The sequence below is a fragment of the Oculina patagonica genome, chromosome 9 (assembly GCF_052425735.1).
Source record: "Oculina patagonica isolate OP01 chromosome 9, crgOcupat, whole genome shotgun sequence".
Lineage (NCBI taxonomy): Eukaryota > Metazoa > Cnidaria > Anthozoa > Scleractinia > Oculinidae > Oculina > Oculina patagonica.
Genome location: NC_135766.1, coordinates 20,484,861 through 20,498,527, shown reverse-complemented (window position 1 = coordinate 20,498,527; position 13,667 = coordinate 20,484,861). Strand labels below are relative to the sequence as shown.

General features: G+C 37.6%; 1 long non-coding RNA gene across 1 annotated transcript; it reads right to left on the bottom strand.

The window, feature by feature from the left end:
* Positions 1-1,173: 1,173 nt before the first annotated feature.
* LOC144666482 (uncharacterized) lies at positions 1,174-13,176 on the bottom strand. Its single transcript, XR_013573196.1, has 3 exons — positions 13,045-13,176; positions 8,651-8,741; positions 1,174-2,122 (listed from the first exon to the last, which is right to left on the bottom strand). It is a non-coding gene; the product is annotated as an uncharacterized LOC144666482 (long non-coding RNA).
* Between the last annotated feature and the right edge of the window lie 491 nt (positions 13,177-13,667).

Below are 13,667 nucleotides of genomic sequence, written 5' to 3'. Positions count from 1 at the left end.
GGGAATTTTCACAGTTTTGGCTTACTATCGAGAATCTGCATATGGCGTGACACAAACCATTTTGTTCCCAGGGTCCTCTCTTGTTCCTCAAAGGAGGTTGCTTTCTCGTCACGCCAAACGCAATCCGTGCTGTCTTTGCTTCATTCGCATGCGACCAAACCGTACTGCGTTTGTATAAATTAAAAATTGAGCTTAGAATGAAAGTTTGTATAAATCTGAAAAGTTCTTCAGCACTACCTTAATAGACTTAAAAGATATCATCCTTATGTTATAGTCTAGAGTAGATTTCATGTCTGAAAACGCCATCGCACAGTGACAACACGCAGCGTTCGAACTCTTTTGAGCTTTTGAATTTCCGTGACTAGCAATGACCTTTTCTAAGACTTTTTAAAGTTCTCCTTGACGTTAATTTCAGTGACCATTATCTTGAATTCGGGTACGTTGTTACCCTTATCTTGAATTCGGGTACGTTGTTACCCTTTTCCCCATAAAAATTAACCTGCCTTATTTATTATGGACAATCAATACCATTTTCCATGACTTTCCATGACCCACACTTAAATTCCATGACTTTCCCGTGACAGGTATACTTTGTAATCTTTTTTTTTTTTTAGACAGCCACGCAGCCACGTGGCGTTTTTCCTCTCATACGAAATTAAATCTGCTCTGGTATACACTGGTTTTAGAAAGGTCAACGAACCCCCCCCCCCCCCCCCCGTCTGAACCAACGGGCAGCGCATCAACAAGCCCCCCCACCACCCCCCTCTCCCCCCCCACACACACACACACACACACACACACACACACACACACACACACACACACACACACACACACACACACACACACACACACACACACACACACACACACACACACACACACACCACGTTCCCAATAAAATTTTCCTTGAGTTTCCGTGTTCCCTAAATTTACTTCCTAGATTTTGGTGTTCCCTGTTCTCTAAAATATGCTCTTGTTCCCGCGTTTCCAGTTCTATTCTCCTTTTGTTTCCATGTTCGCAAAAAGGTTAATGACCATGCTCTCTAGTTCCCTGAAACCCCTGGGGGAGCCTCGCCAACACCCGTCATGCAGCAGCGCATGAGCAGATGTCGCAGTTACCAAAAGAACAGACTGCAGATAAATCGGAATGAGAATTCCATAGCCCGTACTGACAAATCTTTGTTGACTTTATTATTTTTTTCTGATTTTGATCGTACTTTGAATGATCCAACAATGTCTATTGACTGAGACTACTACGCAAATCTCTCGCGCATTTGATTTGCTGTTTCAAAAAAATATATATATTAGTTTAATTGTTTGATCTGCAGCCCAGGATAGGGCTAGAAACTCAATTAAATTTTGGCTTTCGTACAAAAGGATGTTACAAGATAGGATAAACCTCACGTTGTTTCTGTTAATAATTAGGTGTTTATAACCTCATCAAAGTCTTGATCGTGTCATGCTGGAGAACGCATCCATCTTCGAAGAATGCGTATAATTATTGAAACATAATTATCATTTTGCGAGTTATGTCATTGACATTTGTCTTAGTGCTTTCTAAGCTTTTATCGTTTATGTTCTCACTTTCCTTTAGGATGGTTGATCAGACCTTTGCAGTGGCATTTCTAAAATGGGATGTCTTTTTGGAGAGTGCACTTTGTCTCCCCACCTGTGTGATCAGTGACTAGAGTGTCACAATTGTAAGTGGGTCACCCCTCTTGAAGTACATGTATGGATTGATTGTTGTCAATTTTCATTATAATTTGTCTTTTGCATCTACAGCCCAAGGCTTGCTCAACAGGTGTCCGCCATCAAGGTTTTCGTTGAACTCAAACGGTAACTACATGTGTTAGTCTTTTTCGACAGTTCTATTTCAGTGTCTTTATCCACTGTGTACTTATTGTAGTTGAAGAAATTCTTTTCTTGTTTAAGTCTTGGTTTGACTTCCATAGGGCTTTTCTTGTCAAAAGGGATTTGAAGGCTTTTTCTTTTCTGTGGTAAGTAAGCGACCAGTTGTACTGTTCGGAGTTATCAGTTTGAAGGTTGAATCAGAAATAAAGTTTGGTCCTATTCGAGGAGGTCAAGACATCACTAAAAGAAGGGAAGTAGCCTTGAATAGCTGAAATGGAGGAGCAAAGAGTGAGTATTGAAATTATTTAGTTTTGTTTTCAAATTAAACAGTGTGTTATAGTAGATTTTATGATAAAATTTAAATTTGATTTAGAACATACATGCGAAGTGGAGGTGGTTAATGCTGAGGACAGAGGTAAATATCCACAACTGACCACCGACAGTGAGTGAGGTGAATAGTTGTTTTAGTACTTAAACAGTGAGATACATGTAAGATAACCCAAAATTATGATTTTTAACTCATTTATTCCCGGTTAGCGCGCTCGACTCTGAGTTGAACGGCCTGGGTTCGAGCCGGGGCGCTTTGTTGTGTTCTTGGGCAAGACACTTTACTCTCACAGTTGGTGTTTTTATTTCCGGAAAAAATTACTGCTGGGAGGAGGGGGGGGGGGGGGGGGGGAACCCTGCGATGGACTAGCATCCCATCCAGGTGGAAGTAGCAATACTCCTAGTCGCTTAATGCTATGGAAATCAGGATAAGCTCTGGCTGTATAGGCCACTTGGCTCAGTCACATACTTTTACTATTCCTGTCAACTACATTTTTTGCGCACAAGTAGTTTGGAGGTGGCTAGTGATGGATATTTACCGAGCTCGGAAAAAGCCGCGAAGCGACTGAGGTGAATAGTTATTTTAGTACACTGATGCATATTCTTAGATAGCCAGTGAGATAATGGTAGCCCGAAAGGATGGTTTTTGACTATGTGTAGTTCATTTCTGTCAAAGGTTTTTTCTCGCGCAAGGATAATAGGAATTTGAGTAGCCAATCAGCGTTCGCCAAAAACGCTATCCAATGTTTGAGTATATAACTAACAAAGGATATTCGGATTATAAGAAGCCAATCAGAGTGCACCAAAAACGATATCCACTGTTTTAGTATATACAACATTAAGTAATATATTATATAGACTGCTTGCAGTCTGTTTTTCTCTCGAAATTTAGTAAGGGAGTGCGAGGCTAGGGAGGGTTTAAGACGCGCGAGGAAGGATTGGGGCGAGACAAGAGTGCGCGCGCGATCGGATCGCGCGATCGAGGAAAAACAGACTGCGGACTCTTGTAAACTTTTTGAGGACACGGGCTTCCTGTCAATCAACTTGGTTCTCGCGGGAGTAACCTTGGTGACAAACTTAAAAAGGAATCATGGCAAACTTTAGATTCTCCGTGGGTGATGGAGATTTCGACATGTGCTTCCAGCGCCAGTTCACTGGAGTCTGAATCCGGCTGCGCTATAAATTCACTTTCGCGAAACAGAATGGCTGACAGCGTTCCGCTTCTTTAATGCAACGTTGCATATACTCGACTGCGGTCCAAGATCTTCGCTTCGGAGTTACTTTCACGTTCAAGGCTATTTTATTTGTTTTACGATCATGTGTTTTACTTGTAACATTTATAGAGAAATTATATTCGTAGGTTGCGCGCGCGAATGGCGTAACGGAGTGTACGTGTTTGCGTCAGCATAGTTTTTTGTTTTACAAAATCCTTTCCAAAGAGCGCCTGAATTCTTTCAAAATAAGCACGCACCACTTGAAGTCTTCTTATTAATTTCGTGGTAAAGCTGGACAATCTAAATCGTGAAATCTATCTTCTGGTTTGCGGAAAAAGGGTATTTGCAATAATTAATAAGCAGCACGCGCACACGGAACGGCAGTTGATGGCGAGAGCATTCGTACGCTCTGCGCTTTGAAATCCTTGATTTGATCCACACGACGATGCTTGCAGCTGCTTGTCGATGACCACATGATTAAGACAAACGCGAATTCTCCTTCGTGTATTTTCACAACTGGAAGATTGTAGTTTTTCCAAAACCAGTGGGCAGGTTAATTTAAATGCTATGCTATTACGCAACCTTCGCTTCCCGCGAAAGTTACGTAATTTGATATGAACTGACCAATCAGCAACTCCGTTGCTGGACCAACGGAGAGCTGACGGATATCCTCAAAAATTCCAAAAGAGTCCGTAGTCTGTCTTTTCTTGTCTCGCCCCAAGCCCCTTCTCATCCAACCGCCAGTTCAATCAGCCATCACAAGATCTTTCATTCGGGATTACAGTTTTCTCTTGATGGACCCTATTTGTGTTCTCACACACTTTTTTTTTTTATGTCCAAAGCACATTATTCCCATACCAAAAAACATTTCTTGTGTCCCAAATGGAATTTTTTTGTATCCTGAAGGATATTATTTGTGTCCCTAAGGACAGATTTAGTGCTTCCGACATACAGTCATATTTAGTGTCCTAAAGGGCATATCTTACATGTAAGTCCTGAGGGGTGCTCTGCCTTAGAGAGGAATGTTTGAATTGAAGCAGTTGTAAATCACCAAGAGTAGTGCGATTATGGCTAAATCAGAGAATAGTTTACCAATTTAGGGGTATACTACCGGTATTCTCCGATTTCCCACAGGCTAAAATTTATGGCTTACACTTTGTTTGTATAAATATTGTACATAAATTATGTTGTGGTTTAAATCTTTCTTTGGTTTAAAATTTTTACAACCAGTTTCAATTGATTTTTAATTTTCATTGTCTTATTAATATTGATAACCATAATCTAAAACTATGGAAAATAAAAATCAAACTGGTTTGAAAAATGTTCGAAACCAGGGGAAAATTTACAGTCAAAATACTCAAAATAGTGCATGCCACCAAGTATTCAAGAGTAGTTTTGATTAACAGCAAACAGACGGCATTATTCGTTTCAAACTTTCAAGTTTTGATTTTGATTTGAATATACATATTGTAATCATCCAGCCATAGCCGAGTGTTACCACATTTGAAATATCAGTTGTTGCCAACTGTGGATCTATATGTACATGTACAGTGTAGATGAATCTTAAATGTTACCTTTTTACTTGAAGGTTGTACCAAGGAGTATGAACAACATTCAGACATTCAAATTCTGTAAGAAGAACTGACCTTAAATTGATCACCGCATCATTTCAACTCACCAACTCATGGTGCGTCTTATAACCGAGTGTTTTCGGAGAATTTTCAGTTTGTAAACTTAGCATAACAAAGTTGCCAAGTTTGGGGTGCGTCTTATAACCGAGTGCGCCTTATAACCGAATAACTACAGTACATGTTATGTATAGTGTAGATGAATCTTTGAGTGACAGAGTTTGTATTTTAACCCTGTTTTATTAGCTGTCATCCGTACAAAGCAGATAGTATTACCAGTATCCTGTGATATATTCTATTATGTAGGTTGCCACAATGGAAAATCTTGAATTGCGGATATAGCGAACCTTTGAAATCTTTCAGCAAAAGGCCAGGACAAATATTGAACCCCTTTAAGAGAGCGTGACGCAAAACGAAAGTAAATGCATCGACTACCAGATCAAAGCTGCAGCAAAAGGCTACAGAAAATCAAGGACACTTTTAAAAACAGACTTGGACCAGAAAGAACAAGAAATTAAGGATAAACTTCAAAGATCTAACAACAAAAGATCTCTATCTCAAGCCTATTAAATTTTGAGGTGGGAAAATATTATGTTTAACTAGTACATGTACATGTACTGTACATCCCTAAGACGCCTTCACCTTCAAGCGGGCCAGGGAAGACGGTGAGAACAGGGAAGTAGTCCTCAGAGACTTTCTTGAAAAAGAACTACATGTAGGATATGCTGATTCAAACACAGCAGTCAAAATCCAACGGGTTCACCGACTTGGGAAAAGAAGAAATGTACGCGATCAATCTAAGCTACACATGTACATGTAGATTCCTTAGATCTAGATCTAAGGATGTCAAGAAGATTCTCTCGCTGGGCTCCCGCCTCAGGGGAACCAATATCCAAATGTTCTGTGATCTGCTGCAAGAACTTGTGGATAGGAGGGAGAGCGCAAATGGACAATAATTTACAAGAACACAAGAAAAAAGGGAATTCCAGTATATCCTTTAGTTGATAAAAACCCGATCAGTTATATAATATTTAATAAGAGGCAAACTCTGCCCTTTAGGCCAGATCCTATGCTTTGATGAATACAATGTAGCTTTCATTAAGTTTATTAGACATACTGTACACTGCCAAAACTGTTCGAACTGTGGTTGCCTCCCAGTATAATTCTTTATACTACCAAAAAACAAGCGGGGCAAAACACAGCTTAAACCCAACAAACACTGTTAGTATGGCTCCCTTGCTACTGTTTTAATTATTTGCCTTCTTGTTTGTTTTAGTATCACCTATGGTGTTACCTGTAGGTTTTCTTCAGTTGTTTGCTTTTGAGACCTACATGTACATTTCACTTACCGGTATTCAGAATACTTTCAGAGCTATAGACCAATCAAACTTTATTATTTGTTTTATAGTTCAGCGATTTCAGCGATTTCCTAATTTGATTTTCTGGAAAATCATTCTGTTTGATTCTATAGTATACGATAGAAACTGATAGTATACGCAAGAAGAAATATGCAAATTTTAAATTCAAAATCTGCTGCATTGGGAATTATGACAACTTGGACACCTTTTATGAATAGTCCTATTGGTATCAAATGTCTGTCAGTGAACTGACATAATGATGAACTGGGGTTTGAACAAATCACTAAAGCATTGCACCGGTTCTTTAGGTGGCTATAGCTACATGTACATCAAAATTCTTCTTTTGTTTTCTTACAAGAAACCCTTAAGCTTTAAAGAATGTGAAAATGGTCGGCAAGCGAACTACCGTACATTGTATTCTCATGTATTCACTGTATTCACTGAGTATTTTGACTGTAGACCAAAACATAATATTTATAATCATTTTTCTCAAAATCCCTGTCCAATTCTAATTGTCAATTCTGATTCAGATCTATGATTTTACCTATGGTTCTTGAATTATTCCTCTATCATCCAATTCTTCCAATTCTACGATTTTACGAGTTTGTTTGTAGCACGAGTCAAGTTCGAGCCCGAGTCAATTCGAGTCACGAGTCAAGTTCGAGTCAAGTTTATTTTCTCTTTTTTCTTTAAGATTTTTGGTTTAAATGCTTGTGAAAATGATGTATCAGTGGACAGTCTGAGAAAGAAATTCATTAAACTCCTTTTACTGCCGATTGCGAGCTCTAGTTCTTCCTTCATTGGCTCGATCTGCGGCTTTTCAAAATTCTTTGGCATCCATTTATTTCCTTTACATATATCTACCTGTATTAATTACACACAACTGAGGTAGAGGTTCCATTTCAACAACAAAATCACATTTAAAAACGCTAATCAAGGAACTTGAACGTCCCCTGCAAGAGCGAACACAAGTGGCAGCCGATAACATCGTGACACGGGTCAAGGAGTCAAGATAAAAATTCACTATAAATTGTTTTCCCGTTTTCTGGACTCCGGGGCACACGGTAAAATTCTAATTTCTCTAATAGACTGTTTTGATAAATCTGCCCGAGCTATTCTATCGGTGAAATTTGAGCCGAAATTTCCAAATGGGTGGCAAAAGAATCAATTATTGAGATCGAGTCGTTCGCCGCTTCTCGAATCGACATTCGAAAATAGAACGCGATGAAAAATTGCGCGAAGGGAAAAATATATATTCCTCAGTCGTCAAGACAAGCCATCAAGCTAAGAAACTGCTTGTTAAAGCGTATTAAATGTTGAAAAGCGTATTAAAATCTACATTAAAAAGTTTTAAAAACAAAGACTTGAATGACAGATCGAGCGAGGAATACCGGTAGTTTAAAGCTTATGTTGTTTCAAAATGCAAAATGAAATCTTTCCGATCGCATCTGCAGTAATATAAAAAAAATTGTGTCGTATATCAAACCTAAGTGCTGATCTTTATTATAGTCAAACGATATTATTGAAAAAAACTATTTTACTATTTTCGGATTCTACAATTTTCTCAAAGATACTTCCAAAATATTACTCTGATTGTAGCATTCTTCCAATTCTATGATGTTGCCATCAGTTTTATGACACTCACTGCAGTTCCCAATTCTGCGATTTTACTCCTGACCAAAGATCACTCTAAAATCACTCCCATTGTAGGATTCTTCCAATTTTATAATAATTATTTTGCTACACGTACATGTATTTTCACAACAACACTGCAGTTCCCAATTCTGCAAATTTATTTACTTCGTGATTTACTCACTCTAAAATCACTCTCTGATTGTACATGTAGGGTTCTTCTGATTATACAATTATATAGTATTGTTTACATTCATGGTAATGCAGATGCAGTTGGAAGAATCATACACGTATACATGTGTATTCAGGAATCAGGAATTCTGTTGAACTTGGACAATTGGAAGAATCACATTAATTTCATATTTTGCTTTCTCTGATTTAGCCATTATTTGTGCATGCACTAGTACTCTTCTGAAATCACCAAAGAGCATGACAAACATTGAGCTTGACGGTTGTCAAACAAACACCTTCAACGTTCATCTTTCCATTCAAAACTTCTACATGTACAACCTGTAGTAACAAATAATTGCCCCAACCCCTAAAAGATACTTTTAAAAGAAAGTTTTGGCATATTCAGAGGAAGATACATGTGCCTGTTTAAAGGTGAAAAATATAAGAAAGAACATCATTTACTTACCACCAATCGAGTAACAGAAGGTGCAAAGCATTGACAAATGTACAAACTACGTTCCGTCAGTGGTTTCACCAAATACAATGTAACAGTTCAACTGTTGTCAAAAAAAAAAGACACATGTCAATAACATCATCTGGAGAATAATTGGAATATTGGAATATTGGGATCCATCTTCTTCCCAATGAACTGCACAATAATTATTCCGACCAGTACACTACTGACATATTTGATCCCAAAAGCAATATACATGTAAATGCTGTTAGTATAATAATGTTATGTGTGGTTTTCTTCTATTGGATGTTTTTGTCATCTGTTTGTCATGTCTTTCTAGGTTAGGGATGCGGGGTTCGATGCCCAGCATTGTTTCTGTGCTGGCTACGTTTAGTAGAGCCACCCCTACCAATGAGGCTCATTGTCTCATTGCTGTTGTTGATTTATCTTTGACAATAACTGCACTCGGCTCCTCCCTTTGCGAGGGCCTGTCTGTAGGCCTCAGATACAAAGAAAACACATACTGTAACAACTACCTTAAGGTGGCTGAACATAGTTTTCCCATCTTTGGAATAATTTGTATCCTACTTAATTTGCCCTCACGCCCAAACCGTTGCAGTTGACAAGCTCAAATTTGGCAGTTCACGAGATCAGTTACTGTATTTGCAATTCCTGTGTGTTGTGTAAGACCGTCTTTGTATTACCATGGCATCCCAGCTTATTATAAATCAACCAAAAAAGTTGAATTCCACTCGATTTCATAAAATTTAGCCATTTAGCAAGTGGAAACTGTGTTCAGCCACCTTGACGCTACTATTGACAGCAGCTACATGTACTAATTTTACTGAGCAATTTTAGCGAGTTGGGCGAAATTTGCTGCAAAAAATACTCGCTTAAATTTGTCGCTACGGGTCAAATTTAATATGTGTTCAATTTTAGTACCTCCCCCTTCCCCTGTACAAATGTATGATGTCCAACATCAACTACACAAGGCTGGACAACAATTAAGAAGGGTTGGGAGAGAGGCTGGATCGCCACCATCATACATGTATGAGGCAAGACTGCTTTCTCGGACGAGGATCCATTTTCTGACATTTTCAATGAACTTTGTTCTTTTTGACAATGATAAAGTTGACATTCAATTTCAAATGACTTTGGGATCCTGTTTTCATCTTAGCTAATAATGTCAATAAAAAGCTGGTTAACAAGATATCGCCATTTTTTTCAATTTTCACTAAATGGCTAAATTTAATAGTCGCTAAATCTTTCTCAGAAAAAAATAGCTAAAATTAATAGTAAGACGCTCACAATAGTGTTTAACCTTAAGGTAATGACAAGTTTCGGCTTCAAAACACCCTGTAATGTATACAGTCGACTCCCTATATAACTCGAACCCTTGCTAACTCGAACCTCACGCCAATTCAGACCAAAATCGATTTCCCCTAGATTTCTGTCATACATTTACTGTAATTTTACCCTTGGTAATGTGAACCCTCGATAACTCGAACCTCCGGCTAACTCAAAACCAATTTTCGTTTCCCTTCAGGTCATCGGTTTTCAATATACAGTAATTTTACCCTCAATAACTCCAACCATGTCTGTCATTATACTTGCCATGTCAAAACAAACAGTGTAATGTTATGTAGTCAAAGACACTAGCTCAATTTGGTCTGAAAAAAATACGTACACGAGTCATAGTCGCCCCTGAAATGCCCCTCATAACACGAAGTGTGCCACGCCATTGACGTGTTACAGACGTTTAGTTTGTTGGTGGAGGGGAGGTTAATACTGATTTTAACCTCAGAAAAATTTCAAGGATAATCGATAGTACATGTAATATGCTATTGTAGTTGAGAGGCATCAACTAGGACATATTGAAACTAAATCGCATGAACTCTGTAGCAGTAGCCCGACGATTTTCTCTTTGAAACCTGCAAAGTTTGCATTACCCGGACATCTCGTGATGCTTTGCTTAGTTTTCTTTCACATTACAGTACATGTACATAACGTTATGATTCATACAAATGCATTGCATTGAAATGCATTGTTCCACTTTCACTCAACTTTTCAATACTGCAATTACTTTTGATTCAAATGTACACTGTATGAATAGAAAGACAGCAAACACTGTTTTCGCGTATTTCCAGTCATTTTTTCTCAACTTCTGTTTTTAACTCGACCTTCCGCTAACTCCAACTTTTTTTTTAATTTCCCTTGAAAGTTCGAGTTATTGGGAGTCAACCGTAATTATAATGTACGTGATATTCAAAATTAATACAGTCACACCTCAACTATCAATATCAGAATAAGCAGATGCCAAATTGTGCCTCCTGCAAATTTCCAGTTGTTAAAAATTTTGGATAAACAGCTTAATAAGCTTATCCTTCTAACTTTTAAAACAACGAAATTAAATGATGATCCGAACATAATTTTGAAATGTGATTAAGTACAATTATTATTCTTAAATATATTTAAAATTAAAATAATGTAAAGGAAAATGAACAGTGAGGAAACGCCAAATCAATAACCCGACGTGTTCAATCGATAAAAACCGATATCGGAAAATCGTTCGATAAATTGATATCTATCGATAATTCTTAATTAAACATTATCGATTTTATCGATCAATCGATAAAAATCGATACTCACAACAACGCGGTTGTTAATTGATATCAATTTTATTGATTTCATGACTGTCCTCAAGCACACTGTAAACGACCCCAGTAAATAATCAAAACTGCTTCAGTCTACGGAGGCCGCGCTTAAAAAACTAGCTGAGCATTTTGATTCAGCCTTATCATCTGTTTAAGTGTTTCAGCTGTTTGGCCCAAATGAGTTACCATTACACTCACAATAAAATTTGGTCAATCGACAAGTAAACAATCGAACTCAATCGGACGTTAGATTAATGAACCACTGTCTGTTTATACTGTGGACATTTTGTACGGTGCACCGTCCCCCAAATCCTTTTTTGGCGATTAGCATACCCCGGGATAGGATGATTGTCTGCACAATAGCCACGCCGATGAACAATTAAGTTAGCCACGTGGTTGGTGTGGTTGGGGGAAATTTTGCTAAAGGTCGAATCACTGCTAGCTTCGGTCAACCCATGAAGAAATGTCATGAGCATCAAGCACCCCAAGCAATTTCCAAGAGACCCGGGAGGAGACTGCATACATCGGAATTACATGTACTGTAAGGGTGTAGACAAAACATGGACTCCCCTTTTGTTTTCTTAGTAAATCCATTCATTTTTGATGTTTCACTGCCCTCAAAATACATGCAAAAATCTTGAGGCGATAAAATTGATAACTTCGATAAAATTGATACCCTTAACTGAAAAATTCATAATTATCGATTACTCACAACTTACTCCTTTATCAATTTTTATCGATAATTTTTTCCGATACAATTTATTAATTTTTATCGATTTTTATCGAATGTTATCAATTATCAATTTTATCGATTGAACACGGCGGGCAATAATTATGTACAATTGTATGTTGCATCATCTTTTTTTTATTTTCATGGAATTCTTAATAAACATAGAAATTTTCGTCCTCAACTCTAAGCGCTTAAGTTCACAGATTTGACTGTTAAAATACGGTGACAGCCAAATCGACTGTTTATTTTTAGTGCTCAATCTACGAACTAACTTCAATTATTGGGAAACTTTCACGTTTCTTCACTTAACAGATCACGCATCCATGGGAATAGTCAAACTTTTCAACGACACATTTCACTCGCAAGGCTCAATTGTGACAAATGGATTGAAAATTCTTTCTGCTTATTCTACGAACTTACAATGTTTAACTTCCGCGTTTCTTCACTTGATCACAAAATCACGGATAAAAGGCAATTTTACCAGCGAATAGTCACAATTTTCAACGACAAATTTTCACTCCTGTTTATTATGTACGTGACAAATGGATTGATCATTTTTACTGCTTAATATTATTAAACGAATTTACAATTGATGTAACTTCAATTACAGTGTTTTGCCGCGCAAATAACCTTTTTCTTTGACCAACTTCCGCGTTTCTTCACTTGATCATTGAATCACAGATAAAAGGCAATTTTACCATGCGAATAGTCAAAATTTTCAACGACACATTTTCACTCGAAAGGCTCAAGCTCACAGTCTAATTTGACTGTTTATTCTGTGGAAGTCAAATGGGCTGATCTTTTTTACTGCTCATTCTACGAACTCAGTGTTTTTCTGGGCAAATAATATTTTTTAGACGAACGTTCACGTTTTTTCACTAAGCCGATCACGAATAAAAGGCCATTTCACCGAACGAATCTAGTCAAAATTTTCAACAACACATTTCACCCGCAAGGCTCGGATCGAAATCCTTTTAACACATTTTAAGCATTATTTTTGGCAAAAACAAAAATCCACTTACCTCTGAAGAAAGTTAGACAATAACTACACATTTTGATCACAACAAAACACCATTTGAAGCTGGAATGAGCTGATAAAACGGCTTGAACCATTTGTATCGTTATGTCTGTTGCGGCGACGCCGCCATTTTAGAGAATTTGAGAGTTTCCACGCTTCGCGCGCGTTCACGTCACGATGCCCAGGATATGACAACCTGTCTCCCGGACGACCTTATCTTTTACATTATATATAACGAAATCCTAACAATTTATCATTGTAAACGACATATACTTTCTAAAAAGTACAGTTTAAATTTATTTTGGTTGGCTGTAGGGAAATATATGTTTGTTAAGTCAACAAGATTCTTAAATATTAGACTTTCCATTGTTTTACTGTATGTGCTACGTGTACTGCAATCAAAAATACGAGACTTTTTTCCCCTTTGAAATGATTTCAAAAATATAATTCCGAACTAATATCTTATCACAATTAGCAGAAATTAGCTATCACAAAATACTCCCCAATCGAGTCAAACGGAATTACAATATTCATTTTACAAGGTGCGTATCCAAAATTTGAATAAGATGTCTATATGTATTTGCAGAAGCATATATAAACCCATGCTTCTGGTATTTGTTAAAAATA